We start from the raw sequence: 12,600 nt of genomic DNA, 5'->3' as shown, positions 1-12,600 counted from the left end.
TTTATATTTTTAGTAGAGATGGGGTCTTGCTATTTTGCACAGGCTGATCTCTAAGTCTTGGCCTCAAGTGATCTTCCTGCTTCAGTCTCCAAGGTGTTGGGATTATGGGCATGAACCACTGCACCCAGCCCTTTATACTTGAAAAAAAAAAAAAAAAAATCCTAACTGTAAATTGATAAATTATGGCTGTTATTTATAGGGTACAAAGTGATGTTATGATTCATGTATACAATGTAGGATAATTAAATCAAGTTAATTAACATTCATCACCACAAATGCTTTTTTGTGGGGAGAAAATTGGAAATTCTCTTTGTGATTTTGAAATGCACAGTGGGATGAGTATTTACTACAGTCACCATACTATGCACTATATCTCAAAGAAAAAACCCCTTTTTCCTCTTAAGGCTTTGTCTCCCCTGACCATCATCTTCCCCATTCCTCTCACCTTTCAGCAATCTTTATACACTTATCTCAGATAATAACCATTTGATTGCCAAGATTCCATGTAAGAAGTTTTGGTCTTTTTTACCTTTGTACTATGGATTATGGAAGTTTCAGCTTTTACATCAAATTAAGCTTGATTGTGTACCTTGGCTGAGCCCACTAAATGTAGCTTGGTGATTGGGATCATGTAGTCATTTGTACCTTTACTGTGCGTCCCTTCCCACTGTTGTTACAACAGGCAGAGGTAGTTCTTTGGGCCTTACTTTAGATGTTGATGTACTAATTTATGACTTGGCTCTATTTTAATAGCAACTTAGATTGTGTTGGCTTCATGTATGCCTGCAGTGATTTGAGTGTCCATTAGGGTGCATAGCCAGACAATGATGTAGTCCAATTAGGTGCCAAAGTCTTTACTTCAAGTACTTTACATACATGATTTTGCTTTTAGGAGGTGATAGTATGGATTTACCTTGGGTGTTTTGTACTTTACACAGTAGTCTTTTTGCATTTTTTTTTTTTTTTTGGTATGGTGATTATTGATTAATGGCTTAGAAGTCTTGGTGTTCCTACCTCGGCCTGTACTAAAATGGTTGGTGTTTCTGAAATTGGCTGATCGAGTTGCCTGTCTATAATTATTTTTGTTGGAAGATGCCTCTGAAGACATGGGAATTAGGTTATTTATCAACAGTCATGGAAGTTGGTTGTTGCCTGATTATGGGCATTTGTGCAGTTATTTTTGATGATTTTTGTATTCAAAATTTTGTGGATGATTTTTAAATTTACTAGGCATTGAAGGTAAAAATGGTGAACAAGTCCTCATAGAGATGAATTATCTTCCCATCTCATTACCTTCATCTCTTCAAACTTGGGTGTTTTAGAAAACGTGTGAGGGTACTTGCAGCAATGGGATTTTTGAGATTTGCATTAGGAGGGCATTCTGAGGTGGCCTGTCCTGGAACTTCCTGATGCCAGTTAAAAACTAGTGTTTCTTGCTTTTGTGTGTCCAAGCTTTGCGATACCACCTGTCTGTCTAATGGAGAGTGCATCTTTAGTTGTGTATGATACGTGCTCTCAGGAGAAAATGCTTTCTTGCATGTTATGCAATAGCTATGATTTCCTCTTATGAGTTTACATTAGAATATCATGGTATTTATATTAGAAATTTATATGAGGCTGGGTGAGGTGGCTAACACCTGTAATCCTAGCACTTTGGGAGGCTGAGGTGGGAGGATCGCTTGAGCTTAAGTGTTTGAGACCAGCCTGGGCAACATAGCAAGACCTCGTGTGTAAAAAAATATTTATATGAGAGGATAGGGAGCAGATTACTACTGCTTTTTTCCCTGGCCTAAAGTGAGTTTTTTGGCTTTTTTTTTTTTTTTTTTTTTTTTTTTTTTTTTGAGATGGAGTCTTGATCCATCACCCAGGCTGGAGTGCAGTGGTGCAGTCTTGGCTCACTGCAGCCTCTGCCTCCTGTGTTCAAGCAATTCTCCTGCCTCAGCCTCCTGAGAAGCTGGGATTACAGGCACCAGCCACCAAACCCGGCTTATTTTTTTTTATATTTTTAGTAGAGATGGGGTTTCACCACGTTGGCCAGGCTGATCTGGAACTCCTGACCTCGTGATCTGCCCACCTCGGCCTCTCACAGTGCTGGGATTACAGGTGTGAGCCACCATGCGTGGCCGGCTTTTTGTTTTTAAATAAATTCAGTGTCCATATAAGAGTGATTTGGGGTAAATTCTTTATTTTCCTAGACTATGAAACAGGGATGATAATAATAGGATGGAAAAGCACTTGCACAGTCCCAACACAAAAGGTTTGTAAGGATAGTTTTCATTCCTGCTGCTCCCAAATTTTGTGATTAAGCAAGTTCACTTAGATGATGTTTAGTTGAGAATTTGTGGTTTTGGTGTTTTAGTCCAAAGCAGTCCTCATTCTTCAATGTTATTTTTATCATTATGTTGCACTTGCATTCTCTTTATTGGTGTTATCAGAGTCAGCAGTACTGAAAAGAAGAGAAATCTTGTGACAGGGTTAGGTTGTGTGACAGGGTTAGGTTGTATGACTGTTGAGAAAAATGCAGTCTGTTGAAGGAATGATTGGCTGAAAATAAAAGTATACTATTTTCTTTTCCTGTCTTGATTTCTTTTTTGGAGAGGAGGCTTTGGATTCATTTCCTCTAAGAGAATAGTCTAATGCTATCAACTACTGAACCACATCTGATATTATTGATGATTAAAGCCATAGTCTTCCTCGTTAGCTTCCATGATGCTGTGCAGCAGCTCCCAGTGTTTCAGAATAGTCTTACTCTAACCATGTCCCTTTCTCACACTGTCCTTTGATTATGATGTAAATAGAAATTAAATACTTGGAGAATTCCCCCGTTTTCAGCTTTAGTGTTCTTTAGGGAGAACCTTTCATCATCCTTATGGATTCCACCCTCATCTGTTTGTGTTTAACTTTCAAAGTATCTCTTTGTGGCTTAGCTTTTTTTAGTGGTGGTGTGTCGTAGTATGTCTGGATACTGTCAGTTAAATTCTTTCCCTGTGAGGATAGGAAACCTTGGATCTTGATTTCTTCAACCGTGCTTGTCTAACTTCTCCTTCACCATCAGTACATTCTCAGTCCCTCTGGGCTTAAAGCAGATTTTATTTTTTTATTTTACTTCTTTTTTTTTTACCAAGTCCTGCTTAATTTTTTCTGTAGCCATTGGTACCATGTTTAAAGCTTTGATTATTTTTATATTAGATTCATAAATTGTTGAAGCAACAAGAAAATTTAGAGTTAATTTACCCCACCTCTCTTATTTTTATTTTTGAGACAGGGTGTCACTCCTGTCACCCAGGTTGGAGTGCTATGGCACAATCTTGGCTCATTGAAAACCTCTGCCCCTTGAGTAGCTGGGACTAGACATAAGCCACTGCATCTGGCTAATCTTTTTTTTTTTTTTTTTTTTTTTGAGACGGAGCTTCGCTCTCGTTGCCCAATTTGGAGTGCAATGGCACAATCTCAGCCCACTGCAACCCCTGCCACCTGGGTTCAAGTGATTCTCCTGCCTCTGCCTCCCGAGTAGCTGGGATTACAGGTGCCTGCCACCACACTTGGCGAATTTTTTTTTTTTTTTTTTTTTTTTTTTTTTTTTTAGTAGAGACAGGGTTTCACCTTCTTGGCCAGGCTGGTCTCAAACTATTGACCTGAGGTGATCAGCCTGACTTGGCACCTCCCAAAGTGCTGGGATTATAGGTGTGAGCTACTGTGCTTGGCCTTTTTTTTTTTTTTTTGGTAAGTTTTGTAGAGGTGGGGGTCTTACCATGTTGCTCAGGGTGTCCTTTAACTCCTGAGCTCAAGTGATTGGCCCACCTTGGCCTCCCAAAGTGCTGGGATTATAGGCATGACCCCCTACTACACCTGGCCTATTTTATTTTATAGATGAAGAAATGGATACTCAGGTTAAGTGATTTGTCTTAGCTTCTCATTACCTGTGTGACCTGATATTACAGCTCTCTGGTCTCTCAACATTTAATACCTCTTCCCAGTCCAACATTCTTCTTTGTTTTTTTTTGAAACAGGGTTTTGTTAGGTAGCCCAGGCTGGAGTGCTGTGGTGCGACACAGTTTACCATAGCCTCAACCTCCTGGACTCAAGTGATCTTCCTGTCTCAGCGTCTCGAGTAGTTGGGACCACAGGTGTGCACTACCATGGTTGGCTGATTTTTAAAATTTTTGTAGAGACTGGGATCTTGCCATGTTACCCAGGCTGGTCTCGAGCTCCTGGGCTGAGGTGATCCTCCCGCCTTGGTCTCTCAAAGTGCTGTGATTATAGGCATGAGCCCCAGCATTTTTTTCTTAAAAACTTCTAAGTTTTTCTTTAAGCTAAAGTTTTGTATGTCCATATTTTGGAGTCAACTATTCTAGATTGGGTAAGACAAACAGGAGTCCTTAAGTATCCCACTCTCTTTTTTTCCCTTTCCTGAAGATAGTGTAATACTTTGGACTGTTTTAACCAGTTAAAAATACATATTTACTTCCATATGTCTGAAGATTGTATTTGAAGAGTTCATACTTGTGTGTATACTTTCTGATTTTTTTAGTTCTAACCAGTATCTATTGATTTTCTGACATGGAAGATAAGGATTGGCTCTCTCTTCTCTCCTTTACTAAACCTTCATCCCTGTTTTCTGTCTTCCCTATTCACCCAATAGAGGTTTGTTAACATTTTGGTTAAATCACTATTTAGTTTTTTCATTCCAACCATGTATACTACATTACGACCATGCATACTTTTTTTTTTTTTTTTTTTTGAGGCAGAGTCTCGCTCTGTCGCCCAGGCTGGAGTGCAGTGGTGCGATCTCAGCTCACTGCAACCTCTGCCTCCTGGGTTCAAGCGAATCTCCTGCCTCAGCCTCCTGAGTAGCTGGGATTAAGGCACGCGCCACCACGTCCGGCTAATTTTTGTATTTTTAGTAGAGACGGGGTTTCACCATGTTGGTAAGGCTGGTCTCAAACTCCTGACCTTGTGATCCGCCCGCCTTGGCCTCCCAAAGTGCTGAGATTACAGGCATGAGCCACCACGCCCGGCCCATGTATACTATTTATAGCTGTTAAGTGGTATAAATTACAAATACTTTCCTTCCCTAAACAACTTTTGGTTTCCTCTGGAAATGTGTTACTGTGTTACTGTGTGTGTGTGTGTGTGTGTGTGTGTGTGTATGTGTTTTGAGTTGGAGTCTCACCCTGTTGCCCAGGCTGGGGTGCAGTGTCGCGATCTCAGCTCATGGCAGCCTCTGCCTCCTGGGTTCAAGCGATTCCCCTGCCTCAGCTTCCTGAGTAGCTGGGATTACAGGCGTGTGCCACCACACCTGGCTAATTTTTGTATTTTTAGCAGAGACGGGGTTTCGCCATGTTTGCCTGGCTGGTCTTAAACTCCTGACTTGAGGTAATCCCGCCCGCCTCGGCCTCCCAAAGTGCTGGGATTACAGGCATGAGCCACTGCGCCCAGCCATGTGTGTGTGTGTGTGTGTTTTAAATGTACTTATCACTAATTTAGCCTCAGACTTTTAGCCAGTGACATATTCAGATCTTCCCTCATCTTTATCCTTTTGAAGGCATCTTTCTAGTTTGGACTGCTGGCTCTCCCATTCTGCGACCTTGGGGGTTCTTTTTACCTCTTTCTCCCCATTGGATCTCCTATTCCTGTGTTCTGTGTTACCTTGTTGCTCTCCTTAGTTTTAGTGGAGCATAGTTGCCAGTAGTTTTCAGTGAGAAAGGTGTATAGGAGCTAGATCTTTTGAGACTGTGTGTCTTTCTGTGTACTCGTGATTGATATAGTTTGACTGGGTATATGCTTTTGGATTGGAAATAGTTTTCCTTCTATATTAGTCTGCTCAGGGTTGCCATAACAAAATATCATAGGCTGGGTGGCTTAAACAACAGAAATTTATTTTTTCACATTCTGTAAGCTAGAAGTTCAAGATCAAGCTTCTTGACAATTTGGTTTCTAGAGAGTGGCCTCTTTCTCGTTTATAGACACCATCTCTTCTCACATGTGGTGCCAATCATCATACCAGATGACACAATCTGGAGCACCATAATCCCAAATGTTGGAATACCTAAAGATCAGAATCCCTGTAGATCAAAATCCTTAAAGATCATAATCTCTAAAATCCTGAAAATCACAAAAGATTAAAATCCTGAGTGTTGAAGCCCTGAAAGCCAATTACTGGGGAAGGGATAGTATGTTTTTGGTTGTGCGTAGGATAGTTGCATCACGTGAGACGGAACTATTACCTTGTTATTGTCTTTATTCGTAAATTAAGTATGGTTTAAGGAGATGCGTGTGGGTGCCAGGTTGACAATAGGTGGACTTGTGGACTCAGTTTTAGATGACACCTTAACTAAGGAATACCTAGAAACCTGGTGAAACATTAGGTTTTGGGTGTGTCTGTGAGAGTGTTTTCAGAGGAGATGGAAAAATTCTCAAACAGCATCTAAATGCACTTGCTTAATCACAAAACGTCAGGTATGAATGTCTGCCCTTACAAACCTTTTGTGCTGGCATTGTACAAGTGCTTTTCCATTCCTGTTATTAGTTATTATCCCTATGTTATAATTGATAATACCTCACTCACTAATGTGTGAGTCTGAGTGGGCTGCGGGGAGGATCTGCCCTCAGTGTTGGCAGGTACCATCCAATCAACCAGGGCCCAGACTCTTCTGCTGCCTTGGATGTGAGAAATCCAGGGTTGCCAGCCTTTGGACTCCAGGATGTACACCAGCAGCCCCCTTGGGTCCTGAGGCTTTTGTGGACTGAGTTAGAGACCACTGGCATCCCTGGTTCTCAGGCCCTTTGGACTTGGATTGAACCTTGTCACCGGCATCCCGGGGGTCTTCAGCTTGCCTGTCATGGGACTTCCCGGCACCATAATCGCGTGAGCTCATTTCCCGCATAAATCCCCTCTCATGTGTCTGTATATGTATCTTACCGGTTCTGTCTTGCTGGAGAAGCTTAATACAAATCTGGTATTGGGGAAGTCAAATATTCCTTCTTACTGTGTTTCTTAAAACACAATGGAACAGATCTTTGAAATTGTTCCCTTGCAAAAAGGCTGTGATAAGTGTCCAGCAATAGCTGGACATAACAGACTTTGAAACAGACAGCACGTACTTACAGAGTTTGAAGACCACAACCACTCTTCAAATACAAGTGCAACAAGTGTTTCGAAGATCATAGATGTAGTGAAGATAGACAAAAACTACAAGAAATCTCTTCTGCCAAATTATTCAGTCCTATAAGACTTCTGCCCATTCACACATAGCGCCAGTTTGCTATGCTATGTATTTAGTCTTCACATCATATTCAATACTGGGGGTGTAAGTTGTATATATTCTTTTTGTTTTATGCGTTTTTTGCATATTTGACTCCACAAAAGTACATTTTTACAGTGTTGACTTTGTGTGTAAGCATTGTACATATGTGTGAAACAGTTGAAACTTCCTCAGTAAATGAAGAGATGTCCTTTTTCTATATCTGCATTTGTGAAAGATAAAATTAAAGATCTCAGCTCTCTGAGCAACTGCATATGTGATGTTGATCCATCGTGGTTTTTGGTAGATCTTATCAAAAGACATAGGTTGTAGATGACTGCAGTTGTAAAGCTGAGTGCATACAATTACCACCCATAGTTATATGCATTTTAATGTATGTACGAATGAATGAGTGAAACAAGGTCTTGCTTTGTCACCCAGGCTGGAGTGCAGTGGCGTGATCATAGCTCTCTGTAACCTCAAACTCCTGGGCCTTAAGCGACCCTCCTGCCTTAGCCTCCTGAGTAGCTAGGACTGCAGGTGCGTACTCCAAAGTCCAGCTAATTAAAAAAAACTTTTTTTTTGTAGGGATGGGATCTCACTGTGTTGCCCAGGCTGGTCTTGAACTGGCCTTAAGCATTCCACCCTTCAGAGCCTCCCAAAGCTCTGGGATCTCAAGCCTGAGCCACCATGCTGGCTGTTATATGCATTTATGCATTTTGCTTTTTTTTAAACCTATTTCTTTATGAATGTAGTTTGTCTGCTCATGACTGTTAGTCTACCCATGTGACTGTCATTATTAGACTTGAATTATACCTTGTATCCTTGCAAAAATATGCATGTGATTATTGCCTGTTTTATTGTGTAAAGTGACCTATGACGTATTCTCTCACTTTTTTTATGTTTCTCAAATCCCCCTTTATTTTTTATTTTTTGAGACGGAGTCTTGCTCCGTCGCCCAGGCTGGAGTACAGTGGTGTGATCTCGGCTCACTGCAACTTCTGTCTCCCAGGTTCAAGTGATTCTCCTGCCTCAGGCTCCCAAGTAGCTGGGATTACAGGTGTGCACCACCACGCCCGGCTAATTTTTGCATTTTTAGTAGAGACAGGGTTTCGCCATGTTGGCCAGGCTGGTCTTGAACTCCTGACCTCAGGCGATCCACTTGCCTTGGCCTCCCAAAGTGCTGGTATTACAGGCGCGAGCCACCATGCCTGGCCTGAAATCCCCCTTTAAAAATATAAATACATGTCTTCCAAAAGTTTTTTTAAATTATTTTTTTCCAGAATTATATTTTTGGGATTTTGATCTTTTGGGATTGTAATTTTCAGGATTTTAGACTTTAGGGCTTTTGATCTTTCAGGCTCAAAAGGAAAGAAAACATCTCCCAGGACCAGATGTGGAGTAGATGGGAGTTGGAGAGAAGCTGAAGCCCAGGCCCAGCACCAGGCTGGGGGCCCAGGTGCTACTGGGGTCCCAGCCATTAACAGAGCTTCGTGCAGGTGGGCAGCTGGAGCCAGGGGGGCTCACTCTCTTGTGAAACAGGCAGAAAAACAGGCCAAACTCTGCGGGGGGCTGCAGCTTTTACGGAGCAGCTGGTCTCCTGAGGCAAAAGGACACATACTTTATGGAGGCCAGGAACTGGACCAGCCTGTCGGGGGCTTGGTAACTCCATCCAGAACATCCTCAGGGTCTCCACAAGGCAGACACAGCACAGTACCACAGGAGATGGCTGGGACAAAGAACCAGGAGCTGGAGGGGTGAGGCGGTGGGGCGGGGGCAGCAATCCTGAAACAATGAGAACGTAGAGAAGAGAAAGAAAAGTCATACCAGCTCGGAAGAGCTTGCAAACCGATGTTCCAAAACACGCCCAGAATTCTAATGTTCACAAAGTTATCCAGTCAATAATTAGAATCCACTGCAGATGAGCATTCATCATTTGGGATTGTGGCATTCAAGATTGTGTCTTTCGAGATTATGACCCAGACTTTCTCAACATGGCCTTTCCTTGGGTTCATGTGCACGTGGTGTCTCGTAAGAACACTAATCCTGTCAAATCAGGGCCCCATCCTAATGACTCCATTTAACTGTAATTACTTCCTTTCTCCAAATATAACCATGCTGGGAGTTAGGACTTCAACATGTGAATGGGAGAGAGGAGGGACAGACATTCAGCCAGAACGCATCTCTTCAGAATTCTTTAGACATTGCCTCATTATCATTTTTTTATTGTAATAAAATACATATAAAAAATTTACCATTTTAGCCATTTTAAGTGTACAGTTTAATAGTATACCTTCATAACACTGTGCAATCAGCACCATCCTCCATCTCCTGTTCTGCTTTCTGGCTCTGATTTTGACTATTCTGAGTACCTCTAATAAGTTGGAATTACGTAGTCTTCTGCCTTTATTCAAAATACATTTTTGTCATTTTTATGACTGGCTTATTTCACTTGGCACGTCTTTATGGTTCATCCACATCGTAACGTATATCAAAATTTCCTGTTCAAGACTGAATAATATTCCATCGTATGTATACACAGGTTAAGCATCCCTAATTGGAAAATTCGAAATACTTCAAAATCTGAAACTTTTTGAGTGCTGACACGATGCCACAAGTGGAAGATTCCACACCTGACCTCATATAACACATGTAACCTCATGTGACTAGTTGCAGTCAAAATATAGACACACAATACACAGTTAATTTAAAATATTGTGTAAAATTACCTTTAGGATATATATAAAGTATGCTTTAAACACAACTGAATTATATGTTTAGATTTGGGCCCTATCCCAAGATATCTCATTATGTATATGCAAATATTTAAAAATGCAAAAGATTTGAAATCTGAAATACTTCTGGTCTCAAGCATTTTGGACAGGGGATACTCCGTCTCTACCATACTTCACTTGTCCATTCATCTGTTGATGGACACTTGGGTTGCTTCCATGTTTTAGCTGTTGTGAGTAATGCTGCCATGAACACGGGTACACAAATATCTTTTCAAGACCCTGCCTTCAGTTCTTTTGAGTGTAGAACCAGAAGTGGACTTGCTGGGTCATATAGTAATTCTATTTTTAATTTTTTGAGGAATGAACATATGATTTTTCCACAGCTGCTGTACCATTTTGCATTCCCACCAATAGTGCGCAAGAGTTCCAGTTTCTCCACATCCTTATTGACACTTATTTCCTGTTTTTTTTTTTTTTTTCTTCTTTTCCTATAGTAGCCATCCTAATGGATGTGATGTGTTACTTCACTTTTTTGTTTTCTGTTCTTGAGAAATCTGAAACTATTCAGATTTTTGGTCGTGGAAGACCTAGGCTCTTCTTTGTGCCAGGGTCATGCTGTTTAACAGTGATGTTTCTTGGTGTGGGTCTGTTTTCAGGAACGTTTTTGGGAATTATTTATCTGATTTCCTCCCTTCTGTTTTTTTCTTTCTTTTTTTTTTTTTTTAGAACCCCTGTTGGTTGGATGTTGGAAAATGTTGCTAAAATGTTCCATTTTAGGCTTTCAATTTTCTTTCCTGTTTTCTGATTGTCTTTTCCTCCAACTTGCATTTTTCTGTTTGTTTTGCTACTTTTTATGGTAGAGTCTTTCTGGAGGTGTCTGGTAATCCTTGGTTTTCATTCATATTTAAAAGTCAGGGATACACAACAGAGTTGGAGCATATGAAATTGACATTCCTTCTTAGCTTTGTTCGCTATAAAAGGACAGAGGAAGTGACAGCCTCAGTATCTATGAACGTACTTTGCTCTCAGACCTTCATTTCTAAATTACATCCCCCACTAAAAGGAACCAAGACTCCTTGGAGAAATGGCAGATTTCAAAGCCGAATAGAGAATGCATAAGACAAATCCAGAATGTGTTACATGAGGAAATAAGGAAGTGCTTGAGAACTATGAAAAGCACACAAGAGCATGCACGAAGGGGCTCCCACTGGCCAGATGTGGGACAATTTGAACATCAGAATGAATAATGAGGTTAATTGGCCAGGCACAGTGGCTCACACCTGTAATCCCAGAACTTTGGGAGGCCAAGGCGGACGGATCACTTGAGGTCAGGAGTTTGAGACCAGCCTGGCCAACATGGTGAAATCCCGTCTCTACAAAAAATATAAAAATTAAGCAGGCATGTTGGTGGTGGCTTCTAATCCCAGCTACTCAGGAGGCTGAGGCAGGAGGATCACTTGAGCCCAGGAGGTGGAGGTTGCAGTGAGCTGAGATTGCACCACTGCACTCCAGCCTGGGCGAGAGAGCAAGACCCTGTCTTCCAAAAAAAAAAAAAAAGTTAATAAAATACGAATCTGTGAGTCCATACTGATGACATAAAGAAAGAATAAGTGGGGAGAAGGGAGCATCCCTCATTGAAGTTTGAATGCCGGGAGGAACAGTAGAGCCTCAAAAACCTCATCATTTTCATAACTGAGTATCAATTGATTCAGACAAGAATTGCCAGTTGGCACTAAAACTACTGGATGAACGTTGTAAGAACATAGTCTCTAAGTATTGTTCTACAGATTATGAATTAATTACAAAGGAAAATCCTCAGTTTACAGTGAAGAAATCTGGCAAATATAATTTTAACCAAGTGGTTGAAATTATCACCAATAATGGGGCAAATTGACATCATCTTGTCTCTTTCTGTGATGCTCCAGGAGAAACAAAGCTTCATTTATGTAGTACTACTGCCAGAAACACATAACCCATATTCTTCAAAGATGTCAGTGAAATGAATGGAAAAAAATGTTGAACTGTTTCAGATGAGAGGAAATTAAGGAAATAGGACTTTAGATGTGATACATGATCCTAAATTGGAGGGAAGAGGGATTTGCCATACAGGACCTTTCTGTTTTGTCTAAGGACTCCAGCAGCACAGCCACATGGTCTGTTCTCATTTTAAGCAAAAATTTGGATGATTATACTTTTTGCGGTGTATAGTCAAAAACCACCTAACTGGTAAAATATTTTATTTTTAAAATGAAATATACTCGTTTTAATTTGCACCTAGGCTTGTTACTGTTATTTTTGTTGATTGATTTTAACAAATGTTTAACATTATTTATTATCTTATTTGAGGGAAAATGTTGCTATCACAATGTAGTATGAGTTTTATGGGGGAAAGGCATTAGATGAACAGCATTGTTTGGAGATGCCTTGTAGATTGCATTCTTAGAGGGTTTCTTTTTTTTTTTTTTGGCCCTGTCAGGCTTCACTACTTAGAGGAATTCTAATTAGTTCAATGTCCACAGTTTAAGTCTTTTTCCACAGTATTTAGCTATATATGAAGTGCATACCTTGGAAGATAATTTCTGTTCTTTTCTTGTGCAGTGTTTGGTTAATTGACATTAGAG

At 40.7% G+C, this 12,600-nt stretch overlaps 1 protein-coding gene across 50 annotated transcripts in view; it reads left to right on the top strand.

Moving 5' to 3' along the window:
- PPP6R3 (protein phosphatase 6 regulatory subunit 3) overlaps window positions 1–12,600 on the top strand; it is a 153,460-nt gene that overhangs the window by 44,340 nt on the left and 96,520 nt on the right. For 9 of the 50 annotated variants that reach the window (XM_063727979.1, XM_063727971.1, XM_054523870.1 and 6 more), the window contains 2 exons: window positions 7,686–7,784; window positions 8,605–8,743. The gene's annotated coding sequence lies outside the window, so the exon portion shown is untranslated. 50 annotated transcript variants of the gene reach the window in all.

This window comes from Pongo abelii, chromosome 9 (assembly GCF_028885655.2).
Source record: "Pongo abelii isolate AG06213 chromosome 9, NHGRI_mPonAbe1-v2.0_pri, whole genome shotgun sequence".
NCBI classification, from domain to species: Eukaryota; Metazoa; Chordata; class Mammalia; order Primates; family Hominidae; genus Pongo; species Pongo abelii.
The sequence above is the reverse complement of the archived record's forward strand: the minus strand, read 5'-3'. Positions and strand labels throughout refer to the sequence as shown.